Genomic DNA, 14,736 nt, shown 5'->3' on the forward strand with positions numbered 1-14,736 from the left:
TTTCAGGCAATACTTTGGCTCTCCATAGCTTCAGCCTACTTTAAGCTACAGAAACCATTCAAATATTAAACTATTCAGCCTTTTCAGGAATCAATGGGAAACCTTCAACTTTCTAAATATATTATATAATCTTTGAAAAATTCTGCTTTTTTACATGACATTGCATTTAGCTGACGCTTTTATCCAAAGCGACTTACAATACGTGCGTTCGACCAACAAGATACAAACTTGAAGAAAACAGAATCATATCAGGTTTCATAGAGCTAAAACATTTCAAGTGCTACTCAACTGGCTTTAGATAAGCCAGCCCTTTATTAGTATATAAGTGCTTTGTTAGTAATTCTATCGATCAAAGTGGAGTCGAAAGAGATGAGTTTGTACAGTTTAACCATATCCTGGATGTAGGAAGGGCCAGATCCATTCGCAGCATGGTACGCAAGTACCATTGTCTTGAAGTGGATTCTAGCAGTTACTGGAAGCCAGTGAAGGGAGCGGAGTGGTGTGGGAAAATGTAGGAAGGTTGAAGACCAGACGAGCCGCTGCATTCTGGATGAGCTGCAGAGGTCGGATGTCACATGCAGGTAGACCAGCCAGGAGGGAGTTGCAGTAGTCTAGGCGTGAGATGACGAGAGCCTCGGCCAGAAGTTGCGTCGCTTTCTGGGTCAGGAGGGGACATATCCTCCTGATGTTGTAAAGCGTGTATCTGCAGCAGCGGGTTGTAGCAGCAGTGTTTGCAGTGAAGGACAGTTTGTTATCTAGGATCACACCCAGATTCCTTGCAGTCTGAGTCGGGGAAACAAACAATTTTTTTAACATGGAAGTCAATCGGACGACTCTTCAAATCCTCTTTTCCTACACCTTACGCCAAATGCTTTTCCTTCCACATACTTTCAACTTTAAAAATAACAAGACCTTCAGCTATTCAATTCTGATTCTTTATATCTTTTACACTTTTTGAGATATTTAACTTACTGTAGTCTGGAGCTTGGTAAAGAGGCTTTCTAAAGGTTTTAACATTAGTGTGTATTGCGCTGCTCGTTAAGTCTAGACTGCTTTGATCTCATAACAGAGTGAAGGACAGCTTGAAATTCTCCCAAAAATCTTTTTTAAACCTGCCATAATTCCCAAACCCTACAGACATCATTTTTCATGAAAAACTAAGGAAAACCTCTCCTAGGTTGGAAAATAAATAAAATCAAGATTTTTTTTTTAAATAAAATGCCTCTTGAGGGCATGAAGAGACAAAAAGTCCACCTAGCTCCCAATTGATTCCCATGTAAAATGTTTCCGGAACTTTCTTTAGAACAGAGAGAAGTCAACTTTAAACAGACTGCTCTCATATTCACATTTACCACATTTACCACACAAAACCCAACAAAAACAAAACATATCAGTTCATTGGGGTTCCCTGATGCTCGCGGTCTGTTAATTTTTTGATAGGAGCCATCGTTTTTTCACAGGTGGCACATTTGTCAGATATGATCCTCAATGCATTCTTAATGACACTCAGTGCTGCAGCTGGTAACCATGGTGTTGCAGGGCAGATTGAAACCTTTGATCTCTGGGCTCACACAGGTGTTATGATTATTTGTTATGATTAGGTGCTCAGCACAGAAACAAACACTGACAAACACATTGGACTTTAACATACTGTCTAGCCTATTCTGTTCTGTCTGATGGAGACTTCATACTGACTTCAACATGTTCCAAATATTTTATACATTATTGGTGACGTTTGGTTTTAGCCGAGAAGTTTGCAGTCAAAATATTCTGCTGCTTTCCCAAGCCTTTTTACTTTCTTTTCTCTTCTTAATACACATTCATTCACTACTACTTACATCTGATATTCAACTCCTTCAGCCTACTTTCAGCTGAAGAAATCATTCAACTATTACATTATTCAGCTATTTCAGGACATTGAGGCTATACATGTTGTTGTGTATACCCTTTTAAACCTTTTCTTTTAAATATTAAGCTTCTTCACTCTTTTTCCTACTCTTCCAGTTTAACATTTCACTTTCAAGTTTTCAACAAAGTAATTGCAATGCATTTGAGCTGTAACAATTTGATTCAAAATAATTTCACTTTTCTGCATTTCTCCGCTAAGTTCAGCACCATAAACACATACTTGGTTTTTGTAGCTAAAAGCAGCTACCATTCAGCTAATAAAATATTCAGTTTTTTCTGCATTTTCAACTAAATTCAGCCACAAATGTTCACAGTTTACACGCATTTTCTGCAGGAAATGCATTTTCTAGTCTTAAGAAGTTTGATTTCAGTATATTATTCTTAAAACTGTGCAATGGTTTTTGTTGACATTTTGTCTAGAGAAAATAACGTGTACTCTTTGATGCTGAAATGTGCTTTGCCTTAGTTTCAAGAAAACTAAGGTAAAAAAAAACAAACAGTGTGTGACGGGCTTCTTCCCTCTTGGTCTTCTTCCCCATTTATAAATAGATATCACGTGCACTTCACGACACCTACTGAACAATTTCATAACAGCTGTTTATATCCTAAAGCAGTGGTGGTGGATGGTAACTAAGCACATCTACTCAGTTACTGAAACATTTTAGGTCATTTACTCGAGTATTTACTTTTCCTGCTACTTTATAATTATAATCAAATAATTGTTCATGTATAATTATAGAGCTTTTTTGGCCCCTAATGTAAATGTACAAGCTACCCTGCAGTATATAAAGGTACACTTGCTTCCTATTTATCAGAGGCAACATTTGAGCATTAATGGATTAAGATTTATAATTTGAAAGCATAACATAATATTACGTTTTTCAGGTACTTTTACAAAAATAAGTATAATTTGATGACTTAAGGACAAAGTATTCAGCACTTTAACTTAAAGGGGACCTATAATGCAAAATGCACTTTGTGATGGATGCACTTTGTGATGGATAAACATGTGTCCCCGGTGCGTCGGGGAAGTCACGCAGCATCAGAAAATAAAACCCTCTCTCTTTTCCACCGTACCCAAATCTTTTAAAAACGGGTGTACAACGAGCGGATTCGGATTCCATCCGAACTGACGTCAAATCGGCAGCGGACCCACAGAAAGTTGCTATCAGAAACAATGCCTGACGTATTTTGGACGTAATCTCGTCTTTGTTTACATTAGCAAGCCTCGCTAAGACTCAGAGCTAACCTGTACATGTGTTTAAAAAGCAGGAAATGAAAAAAGAACTCACCTTCTGATAAACCTGAGAGAGAAAAAGCATTTGAGCTCCATACTATTTCAGAAAAAAATCCTTGACGTGGTTTAAATAGGATGGCGTTTTATCACAACCAAATGTAACTTTATCCCCGGTAGAATTCTGATTAGGCATTAGCTCCGCCTCCTCCTCTTTCTTTTTTTCAAGCTAAGGACCCAAGATCCGCGTTTCTCTAACAGGGCTTCAAAAGAGTGGTATGAGCAGTATGAGGGATGGCTACAACGGGTGATCTGTTTGGTATTTTGAAAAAAAAAACTTCACAGACATGTTTTGTATAGGTATGGCCCTACAATATATTTTTCAAATATAGCATGATAGGTCCACTTTAAATACAAATAGTAATACCACTGTAAGATTTTAGCGCTAGTATCCTGTTAGTTGTGTTTTTAGTGTTTGTCCATCTGTCTTATTATGTTAATGACTCTACCCTCTCTTTCCAGGTGTCTGCACTTCCTGTCCGTGTGTCACCTGTTAGACTGATTGTTGTTCCCTCCCCTGATTGTGTCCACCTGTGCCCCATTACCTAATGTGTGTGTGTATATATAGTCCTTCTCTCCCTTTGTCTTGCGTTGGTTCGTCTTGTCTTTTTGTAATATCCATGCCTGTTTACCAGAGACCTGTTTTTGCATTACCTAGTTGAACCTAGTGATTCTATGGAGAGTCCTAGTAGATCCTAGACGTTATTATTGAACAACTTTGTATTCTTTAAAATAAAGAATATTACAAAGCAACGGAATCGAGCATCTGAGTTCTTATGAGCCCATCGTGTCAACCACAGTGTGTAGAAATGATCAACACAATATAAATAAGTCCAGCATTTAAATGTGATAAACACATGAATGCATCAATGATTATAATCAAAACATATCATATTATTCTGAAATGGGTCGATCTGCATATTGAGTACTTTAATTATATTTTGATGACAATGCTTTTGTACTTTTACTTCAGAAACATCTTGAATGCAGGACTTTTACTGTAACAGAGTATTCCTACACTCTGGTACTTTTACTTTTACTGAAGTACAAGATCTGAGTACTTCTATTTTTACTCAAGTACAAGGTCTGAGTACTTATTCCACCTCTGCAGCTTACAATAAGTCAATCAACCACGAGGATGCAAACTCCGAACAGCACGAATTCTGCAAGAACATTAGCTTCAGATAAGCCAAACATTTGTAATTGCTATACAGATATTTGATTCGTGTACCTGTTTAGCTTAATGATGTTTATTTATCTTCCCTTTTTACAATATGAGTATTTTCTGTTAGTTATAATAGGTTTTTTTGGAAAGAGTGCTTTTATTATTTATCCAGTAGTAGGCGGTAAGGCAACGTCCGGATGCCAATCGCATCTTAAAACCAAAAAGAAGAAATCCTTTTTTTACGTCCTTTAACCGCACCGGAAGTGAAGTTCCCAGCTCTTTCTAACCTGGATCGATGAATGAGGTCAATGAATTTAAATATCTGGGGCTATGGTTAAATAGTAAATGTACATGGAAAATCCATATTAAACATTTGGAAACAAAATCCCAAAAAGTGTTGAACCTATTAAGAGAGGTGGCTGGATGTGACTGGGGGGCAGACTAAGGGCAATTATGAGGGCAATTATGAGGGCAACACTGGATTACGGGTGTATAATATATGCGGCACTAGCAAAAACGTCATTACTAAAAATGCATAGATTACAATATAAAGCGTTACGGTTGCAATTAAGTCAACCCCTATTAATGCAATACTAGTTAAAGCAAGAGAGACTCCATTGGAGCTAAGAAGAGAGAACATTGCTCTTGCTTATTTGGTCAGGTTAAAAGGAAGTGGGGAAGGAAATATCACAAACAAAACATTACATGATTGCTGAGAATATTCCAAGTTCCAGGGGCATGGGTTTGGACAGTTAAAGGAAAAATAAGGATATACGGCATGCATGATTCAGAGTTTTCACCATCAAATCCATTCAGTAGTGTACCCCCATGGCTTTGTCCAATGGTAAATATAGATATGAGTATTGTAGAAAAGAAAAGAGCGTGGCAAATAAATGAAGTAGGAATCAAAACAAGTATGTACCTCAGGAATAGTTATCACAATTACCTCAAAATATACACAGATGCTTCAAGGAAGAGTGTGTTGGTATATATATCCTAGACTTTAAAATATCGATCTCAAAAAGAGCATCTGATCAATTATCAGTGTACACAGCAGAAATGCTGGCAGTAATAATAGGATTACAGTGGGTTGAAGAGGTCAGACCAGATAGGGTGATAATCCGTGTATCTACCATCCATTTGTTTTTCTTTATTAAACAAGTAATCAGAAGAGCGTCTGAGAGGCGTTTTTGCTTTTTGTTTTGTTACCTTACTAAATGGTCTAATGGTCATTGGAGCGAGGGGCGGGGCGAAACTCACAGAAGTGATTTCAAAACAAAAGCACTCGTGTGCTTGGAACGGTGATAATATTATAAACAAGGGGAAACAAGGTAAAGTTAGCGATCACAAATAAAATGGCCCAGACACATATTGAGTCCAGAAAATGAATGTTATTAAGGGCTGTAAATATAATAAGCCTATGTCTAAAATGGACAACATTGTTAGGAGATTTTAAACTATACAGCAATTCTGCACTGCGGTCAACTCAGCCGTCTCTGTATTAAAGTCCGAGTGGAAACAGTCCTGAGTAAATCTGATTTTGTCAGAAATCTGGAGAAATGCGGGAGAAATATGACCCCGGGAGGAAACCGGGAGAGGGCTATGAAATCGGGAGTCTCCCGCGAAAATCGGGAGGGTTGGCAAGTATGCTCTCGCGTTGTTTTTTCAAATCAGCTGCTCTTCATTTTTTTGTCCTGCTATATTTGATGATCGATACAAATATGTGTTACCATAAGTTCTTAATACAACTGATACTGTTGGACTCGGTACTAGTTTGACTGCTACCAGAAATAAAATGAAGTAGCCTACCTTTACGGTGTACTTTGTGAGTAATCCTCTGTCAAAGTCCCTTCCTTAGTACAAGAAGGCATGTTTTTCTGCTATTTTTAATAAGCATTAAAAAACCATTCTTCCTGAGACTGATATTATTGGACAGAGTATTTTAAGAGGATACGGTGGACATATTATCAGCAATATTTCCAGTCAGACATAGTAAAAATGCTACTGCCGGATGGCAGTAGCATTTTTACACCTTTGAAAGTCTTTAGAGACTGGCCTGGATAGCTGGTCACAACTATCCTTCAGCAAAGTCACACACCCTACCCCCAATCAGGGCCGTATCTAGGATTTCTGAAATACCGAGGTCCAAACATGTTAGGGGGGTTCGGGGGATACCCCCCGAGATTTTTGGGATTTTCATGATCTAGTTAGGTGCTTTTTAAGTCCTGTGGGGGGTCACACATTGGATAATATATTGATTTCAAACCATGTCAGTGGGCTGACAATGTCAGCATAAATTATTTTTGAAAGTGTAATGCATAAGAATCAGTTGATTGTTACATATTAATGATCTGGACATGCAGAAGAGGCTAAAATGATCACAAAACATTGTCAACATTCATTTTCCATGTCTCTCTCCTTTCCATAACCTGCAGCCTCTCTTCCATCGTCTTTAGTCTCTGTCTTCTTCCTGTTCATTACTCTCTCTGTCCTCTACTCTTTCTCTTTGTTCAATCTCTCTTCTCTTTTTGCTCCTCCTCACTTGTCGCTCCTGCCAGTGAATTAAAAGCAATTCAGCAATTTAGTTCATTTAACTTGTTTGTTTGCATTATTTTTTTATTTAAATCTGTTTTGTTTGATTCTCAAAAGAGAACAAAGATGTAAGCAAATTGTGTTTTATACAATTGTATGTTATTATGACATCATAACTGCAATAGATATATGTTGTTTTAAAATTATGCCTATTATTACATGTTATTGTAAATGAAGACTATTTATATAGATATATAGATGGATAAATAGATGGCCTACATTCTTTTGTGTGACTGTACCTGCAGTTCCTCCCTGACTTCCATCACTTTCTCTCTCTCTCTCTCTTTCTCTCTGCCTGTCCTGTCTCTTCCTTACCAAAGCTGAGCTTCGACTGACGTAGTCTTTTCATTATATCTGAGTCAGTGTAAAAAGAAAATAATACAATGTTATATCTTCAATGTTTTACTCAAATTGAAATGAAAGAAAAGCATTACAACGTTGGTTAAAAGGTAATCCTTATGACATTGGATGAATTTAATTCACGTTAGCTCTCTAGCTAGTTTATTCACGCAATGTAAACCAAAGTATAGCCTATAGCTGCAATATAAATTAGTGTGCATGTTGTCGGACGTCCACTGACTAACGTAGAGCGTTCACACTGGATCTGCTGGTCATATTATGTTCTGTGAGGAGCAGAAATACAAGCAGCTCGCTGGACTCAGGTCTCTAGATACTTTACATTACATTGCATTTAGCTGACGCTTTTATCCAAAGCGACTTACAATAAGTACATTCGACCAGGAAGACACAACCTTGAGGAAAACAGAATCATATAAGTACATCAGGTTTCATAGAGCCAATCAGTTCAAGTGCTACTCAACTGGCTTTAGATAAGCCAGTCCTTTATTAGTATATAAGTGCTCTGTTAGCAGTTCTTTGTTAGTCATTCTATCGCTCTAAGTGGAGTCGAAAGAGATGAGTTTTCAGTCTGCGCCGGAAGGTGTGTAAGCTTTCTGCCGTCCTGATGTCAATGGGGAGCTCATTCCACCATTTAGGAGCCAGGATAGCAAACCCACGTGTTTTTGCTGATGGGAACTTGGGTCCCCCTCGCAGTGAGGGTGCAGCGAGTCGTTTGGCTGATGCAGAGCGAAGTGCACGCGCTGGGGTGTACGGTTTAACCATGTCCTGGATGTAGGAAGGGCCAGATCCATTCGCAGCATGGTACACAAGTACCAGTGTCTTGAAGTGAATTCTAGCAGTTACTGGAAGCCAGTGGAGGGAGTGGAGGAGCGGAGTGGTGTGGGAACATTTAGGAAGGTTGAAGACCAGACAAGCCGCTGCATTCTGGATGAGCTGCAGAGTTCGGATGGCACATGCAGGTAGACCAGCCAGGAGGGAGTTGCAGTAGTCTAGGCGTGAGATGACGAGAGCCTGGACCAGAACCTGCGTGGCTTTCTGGGTCAGCTGGGGACGTATCCTCCTGATGTTGTAAAGCGTGTATCTGCAGCAGCGGGTTGTAGCAGCGATGTTTGCAGTGAAGGACAGGTTGTTATCCAGGATCACACCCAGATTCCTTGCAGTCTGGGTCGGGGAGACAGCAGAGGTGCCGATGTTGATGGTCAGGTCAAGAGTGGGACAATCTTTTCCCGGAAGGAAAAGCACTTCAGTTTTGTCAAGGTTGAGCTTGAGATGATGAGCGGACATCCACTGAGAGATGTCAGCTAAACAAGAAGAGATGCGTGCGACCACCTGGGTCGCTGAGCGGGGAAAGGACAGAATTAGTTGGGTGTCGTCAGCGTAGCAGTGGTATGAAAAACCATGCGGGCTAATGATAGATCCGAGCGAGTTTGTGTACAGGGAGAAGAGGAGGGGACCAAGAACAGAGCCCTGAGGGACCCCTGTAGTTAATTGACAAAGGTCGGACTCGGACCCTCTCCAAGTTACCCTGTAGGTGCGGTCTTTGAGGTATGAGGTGAGGAGGGAAAGTGCAGAGCCTGAAACTCCAAGTTCTTGGAGAGTGCGAAGGAGGATCTGATGGTTCACCGTGTCGAATGCAGCAGACAGGTCCAACAGGATGATGACAGAGGAGAGGGAGGCTGCTTTAGCAGTGTGCAGTTCCTCAGTGATAGCAATGAGGGCAACTTCATCACTACTTCGCTGCTCCGGTACAAGCATGGATGTATTAAGGGTACAAGTCCGAGCTGCGGTGGTTTGTTGATAATTGTCGTCTTCTTCTATTTGCTTTAACCGAGGCTACGTAGTTATGCAGCGCCCCCATCGTCAGTAAATCGAAGTACTACAAAGAACCCCGTTTAGTGCAATTATTTCACAAGTTTTGTATACACAGCTCGACAAATATTACCGAGGTCCGGACCTCGGTGACCTCAATGGTGGATACGACCATGCCCCCAATTACTGTAGTAGACTATTCTGCCCCTTTTTGGGTGAAAACGTTCGCTCTGAAATTCTGAGGTCTTCGCCGATGCAATCAAAACATTAAGAAGAACGCGCATTTTGTTATAGAGCTTAAATATGACAGTCAGTTAGGCATACATTTACACAATGCCATTGCAGATAGATGATTGGCATTAATAGGCTATGGTGAGAGTGGAGCAATGTATTTTCAATCCAACAGTAAACGGGTTTCTCACACTAAAACTGGGATTTCCATGGCTTCATATTTTAACATCAGCAATTGGAATGATAACCTCGACATTTACCGAGACAACTTCTCACTTTGACGATTGCAGTTAGCCTCACTACCATCATAATGTAACCGTGATGAAGTTTTTCCCTGTTAATGTTGATAGTCCTCGCTTTGGACGGCCTGTAGCCAAACATCTGTCCTTTTACTGTTCTTGTTTTATAAGGGAAAGGGAAGAAAAACATAAGCCTGAATGTTTTGTGTTGCTTAACTTTCAATTCACTGCACAGCAGCTTTGAGACATGATAAAGCATCTATACAGGGCTGGATAAAAAACAATATCTTTCCGCTTGCCGCTGATTCACGGGGTGTTTCTCAATCGCGAGGATGCTGGCTTATCTTTCTTTCTTACAGTGCAGACGCTTTTCTGCTTGCTCCTGCCTCTGCTTACTTTTTATGCTGATTTTCCTATTCTTATTCTCTGAAAACTTCGAGCAGCGGCTCCTGGACATTAACTTATCACTGGGACAGTTCATCTTCATAAATAGACGGAGGATCTCAGACATATTTCAAAAAATGTACGACGACCTCAGTCTTACAGTAGCGTGGCCAAGCAACAGCTAAAGCCTGGTAGGCTACTGCATGCTATTTAGCTTAAGCTAGTTGGTAGCAAAATGCCTGCGTTCTCTACAGATGACTTCCACAAACTTCTACAGAAGATGGATGTGTTGGAAATGAAAATGCAACGGTTGGAAGTTAACGTGGAAGTGAATAGACTATGTCGTGGGAATGACACCACTTTACCGGTGTTGCAAAATAATGAAAAAGGGTATGCTAACTCACAGCTAGTTAGCAGCTACAAGGATTCCAAGGAACAGGAGGGCTGTGTACCGGGTAATAAATCTACAAGTGGTAGTCCTCCCTGGAACTCTCTGGGTGCAAAGCCTAAGAGTAAATCATTTCCATGGGATTTGGGAGGACGGATAACAGGCAGAGCCCAGTGCTCAGAAATCTGTGATGCGACTGGCTGGCCTGCATTGTTATCACCCAGGAAGAGCGCCTCTTCAACCCCTATTCATACTAGGAAACAGCTGTGGAGAGCTGCTAAAGGGAGAACTACAACAAATCCTCCTAAACCACCAAGTGTGCCAATCCAGAACAGAAACGCTCCGCTGACCGAGAGCCGGAGATCTCTTTCTGATGACCTGGATAACCCGTCCTCTTCACATAGCAGGGTCTGGACCAATAGCTACTCCAAAAGTAAAAGGCTAGAGGGAAAGCTAACGACTGGGCCTGGAACTCTGATTGTGGGTGACTCTGCTGTAAGAGATGTAAAAGGTCTGTGTAATAAGAACAACACCAAAGTACTCTGTTTTCCCAAGGATGTGGTATCTGACTTGGCTGAGAAGATCCTGCATATTGGGGCTGAACATCTGACTGTGAAGAATGTGGTTCTGCACATTGGAACCAATGATGTTGTGAAACAACAGTCAGAAGTGCTGAAAGAAGACTTTAAATGTTTGTTGGAAACTGCCAGTTCTCTAAATGCAGATGTGTTCATCAGTGGCCCTCTACCGCCAGTCAGAAGAGGAGTGGAGAGATTCAGCAGATTGTTTGCACTGAACACCTGGCTTTCAACTGTCTGTACTGACCATTCTGTTCATTTTATTGACAATTTTAACTTTTTCTGGGACCGCAGACATCTTTTCAAGGCAAATGGAGTTTGCCTGAACAAGTCAGGAGTGAAATTGTTTATCTCTAACATATTCAACTGCCTGCGTCATCAATCTGTTCCCTCTGCCAAGGACAAGCGGCAAGAGGAATCAAAACAGGAGAAAGACACAACACATCGCACAGAAAACCCTGAAGAATTATCACTGCACCCGCCTGAGGAATGTTCTGATTATGGGAGACATATGAGACACACGGAGGAGTCTCCGCCGCCCGTCACCCCCCCCCCCCCCTGTTTTTCTTCCACACTGCCCCTGCTAACACCTCAGTAAATGAGCTAGTAGATCATTTTAATTCAAAAATTTAAAATGTTATAGATGCCATTGCTCCAATTAAGGTAAAGGAAGTGACTGGGAAGAAAATATCTCCATGGAGAAAGGCCATGACCGTGAGAACAGAAAAAATAGAATGTCGAAAAGCTGAACGCAGGTGGCGAAAAACAAATCTCCAGGTTCACTTTGACATTTATAAAGAGAGACTTGGCCTTTATAATTTGGAATTGAAAAACGCACGACAATCGTTCTTCTCTGACATCATTACCAAAAACAAAAACAACGCACGTGCCTTGTTTGCTACCGTCGACAGACTAACTAACCCCCCAGTGTCAGTAGCCTCTGAATTTCTATCCACCAGGGCGTGCAATGATTTTGCCTCCTTTTTCACTGACAAAATTCAGAAAATCAGACAAGCAGTCAGTGCCTCTGCATCAGGAAGAGCAAATGTATTGTCTCTGTGTCCACTTAACATCAATTCAGACATCATGACACAATTCCATCAGATTAATGATAAAAACTTAGAGGACATTATACAACTTCTAAAATCCTCCTCCTGCTGCCTTGATATTATTCCAACAGGATTTTTCAAAGATGTTTTGCCTTGCATGGCCTCAGATCTACTTCATATAGTAAACAAGTCTCTTCACTCAGGTATTTTTCCACAGGCCCTGAAAACTGCAGTCATTAAACCGCTCTTAAAAAAGAATAATCTAGATGCTTCAGAAATGAACAATTACAGGCCCATATCAAACCTGCCATTTCTAGGTAAGATCATTGAAAAAGTTGTTTTTCAACATTTGAGTAATTTCTTGCATTTAAATAACTGTTTCGATGTGTTCCAGTCAGGCTTTCGTCCAAACCACAGCACTGAGACTGCTCTTGTAAAGGTCTTTAATGACATCCACTTAAACACAGACAGTGGCAGAACTTCAGTGTTAGTATTATTAGATCTCAGTACTGCGTTTGACACTGTTGACCACAGCATATTACTAGACCGACTGGAAAACTGGGTGGGACTTTCGGAAACAGTTCTAAATTGGTTTGAATCCTACCTAAAGGACAGAAACAACTTTGTTTCTATAGGTACATACACATCTGAGTTGACAAATATGACATGTGGGGTTCCTCAAGGCTCCATCTTGGGGCCTCTTCTCTTTAACATCTACATGCTACCACTGGCTCAGATAATGAAGAACAACAAAATAAGTTACCATAGCTATGCAGATGACACACAAATGTACGTAACAATTTCACCAGGAGACTATGCTCCAATTCAAACACTGAGTAAGTGCATTGAACAAATCAATGACTGGATGTGTCAGAACTTTCTCCAATTAAACAAAGATAAAACTGGTTTTTCCCTGGCTAGCAGTCCCTTGGTTAAAATCCAGCCGCTGTTGCTTAGGTGCAGGTGGTCGGCTGAGTCTCTGTGGTCTTAGCTACTAGCTTCGTTCCAGCATGTCGTTTTTGCAGATGTTTTAAGAGATTTGAATGACTGGTTTGGGCATTAGATAGGCTCTTTGACCCGCCAGGACACAACTTACATTTAACTAAAACGTTATTTTCTTTGTGCTCGACAAAAGTGAAATAGTGAGAATATCACTACAAACACGCCCACAGCCCGTCTCCGCATGTGACACAGGAAGTATCTAAGTACATTTACTCAAGTACTTAAGTACAGTTCTCATCTCTGTTCACCTGGCTGTTGACGGGCTGTGGGCGTGTTTGTGTTGTTTACTAACAAGACTATCATGGCGGCGGCGGAGCTCAAGTCTAGTTTCTCCACCTGGAGATATTCTCACTATTTCACTTTTGTCGAGCACAAAGAAAAGAACGTTTTAGTTAAATGTAAGTTGTGTCCTGGCGGGTCAAAGAGCCTATCTAATGCCCAAACCAGTCATTCAAATCTCTTAAAACATCTGCAAAAACAACATGCTGGGTCGAAGCTAGTAGCTAAGACCACAGAGACTCATCCGACGCCACTCCACCTCCACCTGCACCGAAGCAACAGCGGCTGGATTTTAACCAAGTGACTGCTAGCCAGGGAAAAGTCGATAAAGCCATTGCACGGTATGCTGTAGAACACATGCAGGCTATTGCTACAGTGGAGTCACCCGCTTCCAGGGAGCTAGTTAGCATGATAGCATGTCCGGGCGGCACACGGCATATGAAACGGACAACTTTTTCCAACTACCTGGAGAAAGAATATACAAAAATGTAAAGCCAGCTAATATCGATGCTATCCAGATTGCATATAATGCATGTCAAGTTGATCAACAGATTGTATTATTCTCCAATGCAATAACAGTACTGAAATGAAGGCTATAAGGGCATTAATATAATGGGAGCCCTTTTTTTAAGTAACTAAAACGTTACTTTTCACAGTAACGCATTCCTTTTTGGTGTAAGTAATCAGTAAAGTAACTGAGTTACTTTTGAAATGAAGTAACTAGTAATGGTAACTAGTTACTGGTTTTCAGTAACTAGCACACCACTGGTGAAGACCAACCTTGAATGATGGGTTAGTAGCCTAAAAGCTTTAGGAATCCAAAGTATAACATATAATAAGTACCCTGTATCAAGATTGAGGCAAAACAAGTGACATTTGACCTTTTTAGAGAGGTTTATGAAAATAAAGTCCAGGCGGAATAAGCTTTGGGCACATTTGGGCACATTTGGTTCCATCAGTGCCATTTGATCTTTTTCAGGTACCAGACTATAAAAATCATTGTATTACATTTAATCATCACTATAGGTATTCATTCCACCCAAAACAAAAAATAATGTTTTAAAAATAAAATAAAAATATTTCTTAAAAATAAATACAAATATTTCTTAAAAAAATGTTAACAATATGTGTGTGTGTGTGTGTGTGTGTGTGTGTGTGTGTGTGTGTGTGTGTGTGTGTGTGTGTGTGTGTGTGTGTGTGTGTGTGTGTGTGTGTGTGTAGTGTGTGTGTGTGTGTGTGTGTGTGTGTGTGTGTGTGTGTGTGTGTGTGTGTGTGTGTGTGTGTGTGTGTGTGTGTGTGTGTGTGTGTGTGTGTGTGTGTGTGTGTGTGTGTGTGTGTGTGTGTGTGTGTGTGTGTGTGTGTGTGTGTGTGTGTGTGTGTGTAAGTGTAAGTGTAGCTGTGTGGGTAAGTGTAGGTGTGAGTGTAGCTGTGTGTGTATGTAACTGTACCAATGCACTA

The 14,736-nt window shown here is 40.5% G+C and overlaps 1 pseudogene; it reads left to right on the forward strand.

The window, feature by feature from the left end:
• The window catches only part of LOC117452653 (phosphatidate cytidylyltransferase 2-like), a 148,450-nt pseudogene that overhangs the window by 70,422 nt on the left and 63,292 nt on the right, over positions 1-14,736 (forward strand).

Source organism: Pseudochaenichthys georgianus, chromosome 9 (genome assembly GCF_902827115.2).
Source record: "Pseudochaenichthys georgianus chromosome 9, fPseGeo1.2, whole genome shotgun sequence".
Classification (NCBI taxonomy): Eukaryota; Metazoa; Chordata; class Actinopteri; order Perciformes; family Channichthyidae; genus Pseudochaenichthys; species Pseudochaenichthys georgianus.